Source organism: Triticum urartu, chromosome 3 (assembly GCF_003073215.2).
Source record: "Triticum urartu cultivar G1812 chromosome 3, Tu2.1, whole genome shotgun sequence".
Classification (NCBI taxonomy): Eukaryota; Viridiplantae; Streptophyta; class Magnoliopsida; order Poales; family Poaceae; genus Triticum; species Triticum urartu.
Window position 1 is genome coordinate 728810723 of NC_053024.1, and position 11883 is coordinate 728822605.

Below are 11883 nucleotides of genomic sequence, written 5' to 3' on the forward strand. Positions count from 1 at the left end.
GAGGAGTCTTCTTGGTGAAGTTGTTCTTGTTGGGGAACGACTTGGCCTTGTCCTTTCGGATGAGCTTGCCACCATTGTCTTCCCTCTTCTCATACGGGCATTCCGCAACGAAATGACTCACGTTGCCGCAATTGTAGCAAGTCCTTACACGTTGCTTGCCCCTTGTGCCACTCGAGTTGTTTTTGCTAAAGTTTGGCCTCGAGTTTTTCTTGCTCCAAAATTGCCTTGAAGCAAGTGCCATGTGTTCATGATATGCATACTTCGTATCTTCGGGGCTTCTCTCCTCCTTTCCTCTTCTCTTCTCAACGGTGGAGCTGGCTTCAATGCAAGGTTAGTCTTCTTTGCCGTTGAGAACGGAGCACCGCATTGTCGGCGGTCCTTGTCCAAATGTTCATGGCCACAAACTCATCCAACACTTCGCTTGAGGTCAAAAGTGTGGAAGTCCCGGTCTTTGACGAATGGACGGAGGACATGCCTTGTGAAGGGCTCATGCCCTTGGGAATTTGCGCTTGACCCAATTGGTCATCCGTGTCCTTGCTCCCGATGATCTTCGTAGTGAGACCGCGAAGTTTGGTTACCTCTCCGATAAAGCTCAATGAGGTTCTTCATCTTCTTTCATGCAAACTCATCGGCCTCATCTTGTACCACTTTCATAGTTGACGCGTTGAATGCTTGCGCTTCCCGGTAGAGAGACACAACACAAGGCCAATGCATCTTTGGCCAAGGCGAAGGACGAAAGATGAGGTAGGTCTTCGGGTGGAATTGCATCTTGATGATGAAGAGAGCATTCTCATTGAAATTGATTGTCCGCCGGCTCTCGAAGTGAAGTTGCTGGATCATGTGGATAGAAACCTTTTCAATGATTCTCCAAAGGTTAGTGTTCATAGATTTAAATGACGTTTAAAGCGTAAACCAAGATCAAAATCCTCATTTTCACAATCTTAAGGGGAGGACCGGGCATGATCAAATGAGTGGAAGGAACCGGTCCACCATAAACAAGTGTGTTCCACATGGCAAAGATGCCGGTGCCATTCTTACCACTAGAAGGAGCCTTTCACTACTAGCTTCCCCCTTGTCGAGGATAGCATCCGACACCTTGTTGGTGGGATCCCCCACTTTCAACGGTGCGGTGGATAGTTTAAGCCCCTCAAGAAATTTAGTAAACATGCTTTCAACTTCGGTCGTCATGGAGGTTTTCAATGTCTCCAAGGCCACATTGAACTCCTCACGAGAGACCGAAGTTCCCCCATCTCCCGTAGACGAGATCGGATTCACATCGGAGTGTTCCTCCACACCGTCTACGGTATCAACCATACTCTTTGGACGGTAAAGTCCTTAATAAAGAGACGAGGCTCTGATACCAATTGAAAGGATCGATATGGTTGACTAGAGGGGGGGTGAATAGGCAACTACCAATTTTTACTTTTCTTTACCAAATTAAACTTTGCATCAAAGTAGGTTGTCTAGATGTGCAACTAGGTGAGCAACCTATATGATGCAATAACAACAAGCATACAAGCAAGCAAGGGTAGAAACAATAAAGAGCTTGCACAAGTAAAGGTAAGAGATAACCAAGAGTGGATAGGATCCGGTGGAGACGAGGATGTGTTACCGAAGTTCCTTCCTTTTGAGGGGAAGTACGTCTCCGTTGGAGCGGTGTGGAGGCACAATGCTCCCCAAGAAGCCACTAGGGCCACCGTATTCTCCTCACGCCCTCACACAATGCGAGATGCCGTGATTCCACTATTGGTGCCCTTGAAGGCGGCGACCGAACCTTTACAAACAAGGTTGGGGCAATCTCCACAACATTAATCGGAGGCTCCCAACAAAACCACGAAGCTTCACCACAATGGACTATGGCTCCGTGGTGACCTCAACCGTCTAGGGTGCTCAAACACCCAAGAGTAACAAGATCCGCTAGGGATGAGTGGGGGAATCGAAAATCCCTTGGTGGAAGTGTAGATCGGGGCCTTCTCAACCACTCCCGAGCAAATCAACAAGTTTGATTGGCTAGAGAGATAGATCGGGCGAAAATGGAGCTTGGAGCATTTAATGGAGCTTGAGCAATAAATGGAGCTTGGGGGAGGAAGAGGTAGGTCAAAGGAAGGAAGGGGACCCCCTTTATAGTGGGGGCAACAATCAGTTGCTTCCGCCCAAATAACTTAGGATTAGTGTAGCAGATCATTGGATGCTCCGCTCACTAAGGCAGTGACTGCGCGGGTTACGAGACTTCATAGCCAGTCGCTATGCTCCTACTGTGGTAGTTCAAAGACTTGCATCCCGATGTCCGGCGAGGTAGAAAGCGGTGTGAGTTGCTCGGTAGAGAGCTAGTGCGATGTTAGGTGCCAGGCGCAGTGTTTCAGTTTTAGAGATCTCCGAGGCTGCGGTAGTGCGCAGGCGCGACCAGGTGAGAAGAGCACAATAAAGGATCAGGGAGGAGGACAAGCGGTTACCTCTGTACATTTGATCCATGGGGTTGCCCTCGCACCCCACGGATTATCTCCGCTGCAGTAGAGCTACGGCAGCGCCGGACCGAGAGCGGGATCCTTTAGCTCTGGCAGGGCGTTCGCGATAGCGCTCTAACCACTCCCCCTACTCACATCGACGGCTAAGTACGACCGGTACATCTATACTGGGGACTGGTGACACGCAAAGAAGCGCACGGTACTACATTGTAATCTAGAGGATAGCGCCGCTTACGCAGGGTGGGGACTTCACGGGAGGCAGCACGCGTGGTAGGCTAGCACATCAGTGAGCGAGCCAGTTCGGCGTAACTGGCTACCCTTGTCGTGGCGATCAACTCATTGAGACGCTGGTGGTACTTACCTCGTATTGTTGCGCGCGCGCGCAAGTCACACGAGGCAAGTCATAGCCGGGTTAAGATCTCCGCGTAGCGCCAGGAATGAGATACCAGGAGTAGTGAGGAGTTGCGGTCGCAGCACTACACGACACGAGCTTGTCGCGCGACGAGTGCGTGCCGAGGGAGTCCTAACGCTGCCCGCACGTCATAGTATAGGTGGAGGCTACGTCGGCGGTTGAGCCACGCCGGACCAGAGAGACAGCGTTCCAGAGCTGCGGGCGGGGCCTCAGTAGTAGAATGAGCACATAGTTTAGCATCGAGGTTCTGGCATGTCTGCATAGAGGCAGAGGCAGCCGAATAGCGAGCATGGTGAGACTGTACGCGCTGCTTAGCGACCGATACTTGACTTGCGTAGGGGCGACGTACTGCACCTTGCGGCGTCGGAAGACGTCGAGGTCCGAGTTAGTCTCCGGAGCGAGCTAGGATGATCTGGTCGCGTGGTATTGTCTTCAGGTTAGCGCGTGGCTAGTCACTAGTCTGTTCACGAGATCGCCGTCTGTAGCTTATGGTCATCGAGACTTGGGTCGTGACTCCGGCGTGTGGCTGGCGTGACGAGGGGCAGAATCGGGAGAGGCCGGTCAGCGGGGGGGGAGTTCTGGCCTTAACATAGTGATGTTGTACGCTTCTAGTCCTCTTTAACACCGCCACCTTAGTCCTGCCTAAAACCCGACACTGAAAATACCGCCTTGCACGGAGTTCACCGTAGGCAGCCACAGAGCAGCCGCATACGGTACTCTTCCCAGGCGTTCACCTACTACACCTCCCTACTTAAGGCCCTACCCTCGCGTACTACCCACAGAGCAGTTACTACCCCTGGCACATTAAAAAAAATCTCCAAATTGCTGAGACGACGGATCACAACCAGCGGACACTCTTGACCACACACTACCGACGAGCCCGCTCTTCCTCACGACTACCCCGTTGCTCGTACGACGACTGGCTTGGACCGACAGACAGAAAAAGAGGAAGGTACACTCTACACAATACATGGAAAACTTCAGTGATGAAGGCTTAGTTTCCATTGATATTCCAGCCATTCAAATAACCCCCACACCCCCTCCTGAATACTGTCCGTCACTTCTAGGACCAACTAGTCTGCCACCGAGAAAGAAACGAAAGACTACAAGACCTCTGAAACAACTCAGGAAGGAAACGTCTTCCAGAGATATCAGATATTTCAAACAAATTCCCCAAACAAATATGTTCATTCAAATATAATCACCAAAGCACTTAGAAGATTGTGATTCCCGTAGCATGCACGTATGGTGAACCGTTATGTTGAAGTCGGAGCATGATTTATTTATTGATTGTCTTCCTTATGAGTGGCGGTCGGGGACGAGCGATGGTCTTTTCCTACCAATCTATCCCCCTAGGAGCATGCACGTAGTACTTGTTTCGATAACTAATAGATTTTTGCAATAAGTATGTGAGTTCTTTATGACTAATGTTGAGTCCATGGATTATACGCACTCTCACCCTTCCACCAATGCTAGCCTCTCTAGTACCGCGCAACTTTCGCCGGTACCATAAACCCACCATATACCTTCCTCAAAACAGCCACCATACCTACCTTATTTGGCATTTCCATAGCCATTCCGAGATATATTGCCATGCAACTTTCCATTCCGTTTTTATGACACGCTTCATCATTGTCATATTGCTTTGCATGATCATGTAGTTGACATCGTATTTGTGGCAAAGCCACCGTTCATAATTCTTCATACATGTCACTCATGATCATTGCACATCCCGGTACACCGAGGCATTCATATAGAGTCATATTTTGTTCTAAGTATCGAGTTGTAATTCTTGAGTTGTAAGAAAAATAAAGTGTGATGATCATCATTATTAGAGCATTGTCCCAATGAGGAAAGGATGATGGAGACTATGATTCCCCCACAAGTCGGGATGAGACTCCGGACGAAAAAAAAAAGAGAAAGAAGCCAAAAAAAAGAAAAAAAAGAAAAGAAGGCCCAAAAAATAAAAAAATGAGAGAAAAAGAGAGAAGGGACAATGTTACTATCCTTTTACCACACTTGTGCTTCAAAGTAGCACCATGATCTTCATGATAGAGAGTCTCCTATGTTGTCACTTTCATATACTAGTGGGAATCTTTCATTATAGAACTTGTCTTGTATATTCCAATGATGGCTTCCTCAAAATGCCCTAGGTCTTCGTGAGCAAGCGAGTTGGATGCACACCCACTAGTTTCTTTTGTTGAGCTTTCATCACTTATAGCTCTAGTGCATCCGTTGCATGGCAATCCCTACTCACTCACATTGATATCTATTGATGGGCATCTCCATAGCCCGTTGATACGCCTAGTTGATGTGAGACTATCTTCTCCTTTTTTGTCTTCTCCACAACCACCATTCTATTCCACATATAGTGCTATAGTCCATGGCTCACGCTCATATATTGCGTGAAGATTGAAAAAGTTTGAGACATCAAAGAGTATGAAACAATGATTTTAGTTAACACCAATAGTGAGTAAACAATTCCTCTTCTTGTCACTGTTTTGCAAATTGATTTAAGTATTTTTAGTTAATGGATTGTATCATAGCCAGACTTCCATATATTATTGTAGGTGACTAAGCGTGTCTTATCCATTTTATGTTTAGGTAACATTAACATGGGTTATTTAGGTAGGCTTGAAGATAAGTTATTATTTTCATGGTCAATATAACTTTCTTTAATCTTAGGATGCTTAATATCTACCACCCATAAGCAAGAATTACATTTGGGACATTATGCACCACCTTCTCAATCACATCAAAAATTATCCTTTATCATTCTACCTCACTCGTAGGGACTTAGCAGGGAATAATGCTTTGATGCTGATGTACGTCTCCCCGTATCTAAGGATATTTGTTGTTGTCTCCATGGGCAACGTTATCTACTTGGTTTTGGTCAATATTTGTCTTATTTATCCACGATTTAGATGATTTGTGGTGTAACTAACCCTATAATCTCAAGTCAGCCCAGTCCCAGATTTGCTGTTTAGGCTATTTCAGTTTTTGAAGAAAAGTGCAATATCATTACAGGTCGAAACACACCGAACAACCTAGAAGGTATTTACAGAAATTACCCCGGCAAACTCTGGATCCCACTTAATGGAACGATACAATGAAGGCCATAGTGCGACGTCCCACCGCCCTAGTGGCCGTAGCCTGCCTCGGTGGCCCTAGACTATACTCGGGGTGGCTCCTTGGACCGTACTTCTTTCTGCCGTACTATATGACTCCACCGTAACCCTAAAACTCCCAGCATAGGGAGGGATTAGACCGGGAGTCCGCCGCCCGGGGGGCAAGCCGCTTACCACCAACAAGTCAATCGGGAGCACCCTGTCTCGGCACCTCTGCGGGAGGGGGGATCCCTCCACTGGTGGCTCATGCCTCCATCATCAGACCGTCACTACTCCATGAGATGAGGAGTAGTCCGCCTCGCGGCGGGAGATCAGTGCGGACTCAGTAGCTATGTGTTGAGTCTCTCTCATGCGTGTTCTTGATTATGGCACGAATCTGATGTAGTCGGCGGAGCATTGCTATTAATGTGGATCTTATGTTGTCTCCTCCCCTCTTCTCTCCTTGTAATGGAATTTGCATTCCCCCTTTGAAGTAAATCTATCGATTGAGTCTTTAAAAGACTTGACCCATTGCTGGTAGTCTTGCGAGTTTGAGGGATGCCCCAGGGCGGTGGACCACAATCGGGCTACTTTGCAGCATATTCGTCTGCTCGTGTCCTGGGGGTGGTATCTATGATGTGGTTTGATGAGCGCTGCCGGAAATACTTGTCACACTGTTTAACGATTAGAGAACACTTGATGTATGTCTTGCCATTATCTGTGGTGACAATGGGATACCACGTGATTCACTTGATGTATGTTTTGGTGATCAACTTGCGGGTTACGCCCATGAACCTATGCATAGGGGTTGGCACACGTTTTTTTGTCGTGATTCTCTGGTAGAAACAACTTTGGGCACTCTTGAGGTCCTATGTGTTGGTTGAATAGATGAATCTGAGATTGTGTGATGCATATCGTATAATCATACCCACGCGTAACTTGAGGTGACATTGGAGTATCTAGGTGACATTAGGGTTTTGGTTGATTTGTGTCTTAAGGTGTTATTCTAGTACGAACTCTAGGGCTGTTTGTGACACTTATAGGAATAGCCCAACGGATTGATTGGAAAGAATAACTTTGAGGTGGTTTCGACTACCCTACCATGATCTCTTCGTTTGTTCTCCGCTATTAGTGACTTTGGAGTGACTCTTTGTTGCATGTTGAGGGATAGTTATGTGATCCAATTATGTTAGTATTGTTGAGGGAACTTACACTAGCGAAAGTATGAACCCTAGGCCTTATTTCCTATCATTGCAATACCGTTTACGCTCACTTTTATCATTAGTTACCTTGCTGTTTTTATAATTTCAGATTACAAATACCTTTATCTACTATCCATATACCATTTGTTTCACCATCTCTTCGCCGAACTAGTGCACCTATACAATTTACCATTGTATTGGGTGTGTTGGGGACACAAGAGACTTTTTGTTATTTGGTTGCAGGGTTGCTTGAGAGAGACCATCTTCATCCTACGCCTCCTACGGATTGATAAACCTTAGGTCATCCACTTGAGGAAAATTTGCTACTGTCCTACACCTCTGCACTTGGAGGCCCAACAACGTCTACAAGAAGAAGGTTGCATAGCAGACATCACCCCCGCGCACTGCACCGCTGTCGTTACCGCCGGCGGCCTTCCTCTGGCCACCCTGCTGGCTACAGGTGACCCGCCGCCCGCGCGTCCAGCTCGCCTTGACGGCGCGCGCACTCCGCCGCTCGCCCCGTCCTCCTGCTCCTGCCGCCCCGCTGCTGCCCCGCCTGCCGCCGCCCCCAGCGCCCGCGCGTCGTCGCCCTATGCCCGCCTCCGCCTGCTGCGGCCGGCCGATGACCCTCGTCCCGCCATGCCGGGCTTCGGCCCCGACGAGCACCCACGCTCGCCCCGGGTTGCCCAGCCCCTGGTTAAAAAAACAACAAAAAAACAATAACTAAAATTAAATAAATAGATTAATTAATTAATGGATTAATTAACCTAATTAATGTAGCTTAATTAGCTAATTAACATGTGATTAGCTTGATGTGTCAATGACAGTAGGACCCCACCACTAATTAGACTGATTTAAACAAATTGATAAAACACATGTGACATTGACATGCGGGACCCGCACACACTATTCACTGTGTTGACCAGTCTTCATTGACTGGGTCAACTGGGCCATCTGACCCCACCTGTTAGCCCCTGGTGCAGCACCGGGTGCACTGCACCGGGTGCACCCAGCCCTTTTTCGAATTAGTTAATAAAAGCAATTTTAGAATATGTTTAAAACTTTGAAAAATCATAGGAATTAAACCATAGCTCGGATGGAAAAACTTTGTACATGAAAGTTGCTCAGAATGACGAGACGAATCCAGAAAGACAGCCCATTCGTCCGCCACGCATCCCTAGCATAGCGAACATGCAACTTTCCCCCTCCGGTTCATCTGTCCGAAAACGTGAAACACCGGGAATACTTTCCCGGATGTTTTCCCCCTTCACCGGTACCACCTCGTACCGCGTTAGGGCACACCTAGCATCACGCTTTGTCATGTCATGCATCGTCATGCATTTGTTTGCATTATATTTATTGTTTCTTCCCCCTCTTCTCTTGCTAGACACCGAGACCGACGCCGCTGCTACCCAGTACGACTACGGTGTTGACGACCCCTCTCTCTTGCCAGAGCAACCAGGCAAGCCCCCCCTAATCACCAGATATCGCCTATTCTTCTCTACACTGCTTGCATTAGAGTAGTGTAGCATGTTACTGCTTTCAGTTAATCCTATACTGCTGCATAGCCTGTCCTTGCTACTACTGTTGTTACCTTTACCTGCAATCCTACATACTTAGTATAGGATGCTAGTGTTCCATCAGTGGCCCTACACTCTTGTCCGTCTGCCATGCTATACTACTGGGCCGTGATCACTTCAGGAGGTGATCACGGGCATATGCTATTTACTTTATACTGTTACATTACTTATGATACTGTTCGGAGTTGGGGGCTGAAGGGGCAGGTGGCTCCATCCCGGTAGAGGTGGGCCTGGGTTCCCGACGGCCCCCGACTGTTACTTTGTGGCGGAGCGACAGGGCAAGTTGAGACCACCTAGGAGAGAGGTGGGCCTGGCCCTGTTCATTGTTCGCGGATACTTAACACGCTTAACGAGATCTTGGTATTTGATCTGAGTCTGGCTACTAGCCTATACGCACTAACCATCTACGCGGGGACAGTTATGGGCACTCGACGTCATGGTATCAGCCGAAGCCTTCGTGACGTTAGTGACTGAGCGGCGCGCGCCGGATTGGACCGTAAGCCTGCTCTTGTATTAAGGGGGCTAGTTCTGCTTCCGGCCGCGTACGCAACATGCAGGTGTGCAATGGGTGATGGGCCCAGACCCCTGCGCCATAGGATTTAGACCGGCGTGCTGACCTCTCTGTTGTGCCTAGGTAGGGCTGCGACGTGTTGATCTTCCGAGGCCGGGCATGACCCAGGAAAGTGTGTCCGGCCAAATGGGATCGAGCGTGTTGGGTTATGTGGTGCACCCCTGCAGGGAAGTTAATCTATTCGAATAGCCGTGATCTTCGGTAACAGGACGACTTGGAGTTGTACCTTGACCTTATGACAACTAGAACCGGATACTTAATAAAACACACCCTTCCAAGTGCCAGATATAACCCGGTGATCGCTCTCTAACAGGGCAATGAGGGGAGGATCGCCAGGTAGGATTATGCTATGCGATGCTACTTGGAGGACTTCAGTCTACTCTCTTCTACATGCTGCAAGACGGAGGCTGCCAGAAGCGTAGTCTTCGACAGGATTAGCTACCCCCCTCTTATTCTGGCTTTCTGTAGTTCTGTCCACCGATATTGCCTCTTTACACATATACCCATGCATATGTAGTGTAGATCCTTGCTTGCGAGTACTTTGGATGAGTACTCACGGTTGCTTTTTCCTTCTTTTCCCCCTATCCCTTCTACCTAGTTGTCGCAACCAGATGTTGGAGCCCAGGATCCAGACGCCACTGTTGACGACGACTCCTACTACACCGGAGGTGCCTACTACTACGTGCAGCCCGCTAACGACGATCGGGAGTAGTTAGGAGGATCCCAGGCAGGAGGCCTGCGCCTCTTTCGATCTGTATCCCAGTTTGTGCTAGCCTTCTTAAGGCAAACTTGTTTAACTTATGTCTGTACTCAGATATTATTGCTTTCGCTGACTCGTCTATGATCGAGCTCTTGTATTCGAGCCCTCGAGGCCCCTGGCTTGTAATATGATGCTTGTATGACTTATTTTTATTTGTAGAGTTGTGTTGTGATATCTTCCCGTGAGTCCCTGATCTTGATCGTACAAGTTTGCGTGTATGATTAGTGTACGATTGAATCAGGGGCGTCACACCACCTTGGCCAAGAAAAGCCAAAATACATGGCGGCCCTCACGGCACTCATGACCCACTTTTGTGCGGGCGAAGACAGTTGGTTGGCCCATAGCAAAAACAATGCAAGCGATGCCAGCACCCCTGAAGTTAAAAATAACAAAGACAAGTTTCGACGCAACAGATACTGTCGGATTTTGGGTTCCGGCAGACCCTTGAGGTTCAAACACTGGGGTGCGCGCGGAGATTTCACCTCCTACCTACCTGCGCCCCTCCGCCTCGCTAAGATCTATGCAATGGAAAGAACAACACGAATGACACAGGGTTTATACTGGTTCGGGCCACCGTTGTGGTGTAATACCCTACTCCAGTGTGTGGCGTGGTGGATTGCCTCTTGGGCTGATGATGAGAACAATACAAGGAAGAACAGCCTCGCGAGGGTATGCTCTTGGCTGGGGCGATGAACTGCTGGGAGGAGTTCAGTCACCCTTCTCTCTCTCTCTCCTTCCTTTCCTCTCCCTTGTTCTGTGGGTGGCTGGTCCTATTTATAGAGGCCCTGGTCCTCTTCCCAAATATCGAGCGGGAAGGGAGCCAACAATGGCGGGCTAATTTGAAGGGGGACAGCTAGTACTAGCTATCCTGACAAAAGTAGTCTTCGCCTGCACAAAGCTCTGGTGGTGACGCCGTCTCGGGTTCCACAATGACCTCCGTCTTGCAGTCCTCCTGGTCTTGGTCTTGTTGCACCGAAATGGCAACCTTTGCCTAATGCCTCGGTACTCCACGGCTGCGCTTGATCCCTTTGCACCAAAGAGGAAAGGAGGACGCTGCGCGGGCTGGCACCCGCCTGGCGCCTTTGGTCGTCATGGCTTGCGTCACGGGCACCTCGTGAGGTACCCCGCCTTGATCTCTCCGCCTCCTCGCGAGCCAGCCTGATGAGGTCGTGCCTGAGGAAGCTCCGCGTCGTCCACCCCGCGAGGCTTGGCCCCTCACGAGGGTCTTGGGTCTGTGTTGGTGAAGATGGGCCGTGCTGGGCCCCCCTTTGAGCCACACCGCAGGCCGCAAGCAGGCAAGTCTGGGGACCCCTGTTCCCAGAACGCCGACAGATACAAGTGTCGAAACAACAGTGACAACACCGAGGATACGACGGTCAATGCCGGATTCAGTGTCTCTAAGTATGGTCAGCGGAAGAAGCCGTTTCGAAGGAACAATATAGGCCCATCCAGCTTAGACCGCATACTTGATCATCCGTGCCAGATTCATGGCACCCCAGACAAACCACTGATACGTCTCCAACGTATCTATAATTTTTGATTGCTCCATGCTATATTATCTACTGTATTAGACATTATTGGGCTTTATTTTCCACTTTTATATTATTTTTGGGACTAACCTATTAACCGGAGGCCCAACCCAGAATTGATGTTTTTTTGCCTGTTTTAGGGTTTCGAAGAAAAGGAATATCAAACGGAGTCCAAACGGAATGAAACCTTCGGAAACATGATTTTCTCATCAGATAAGATCCAGGAGACTTGGACCCTCCGTCAAGAAAGCCACGAG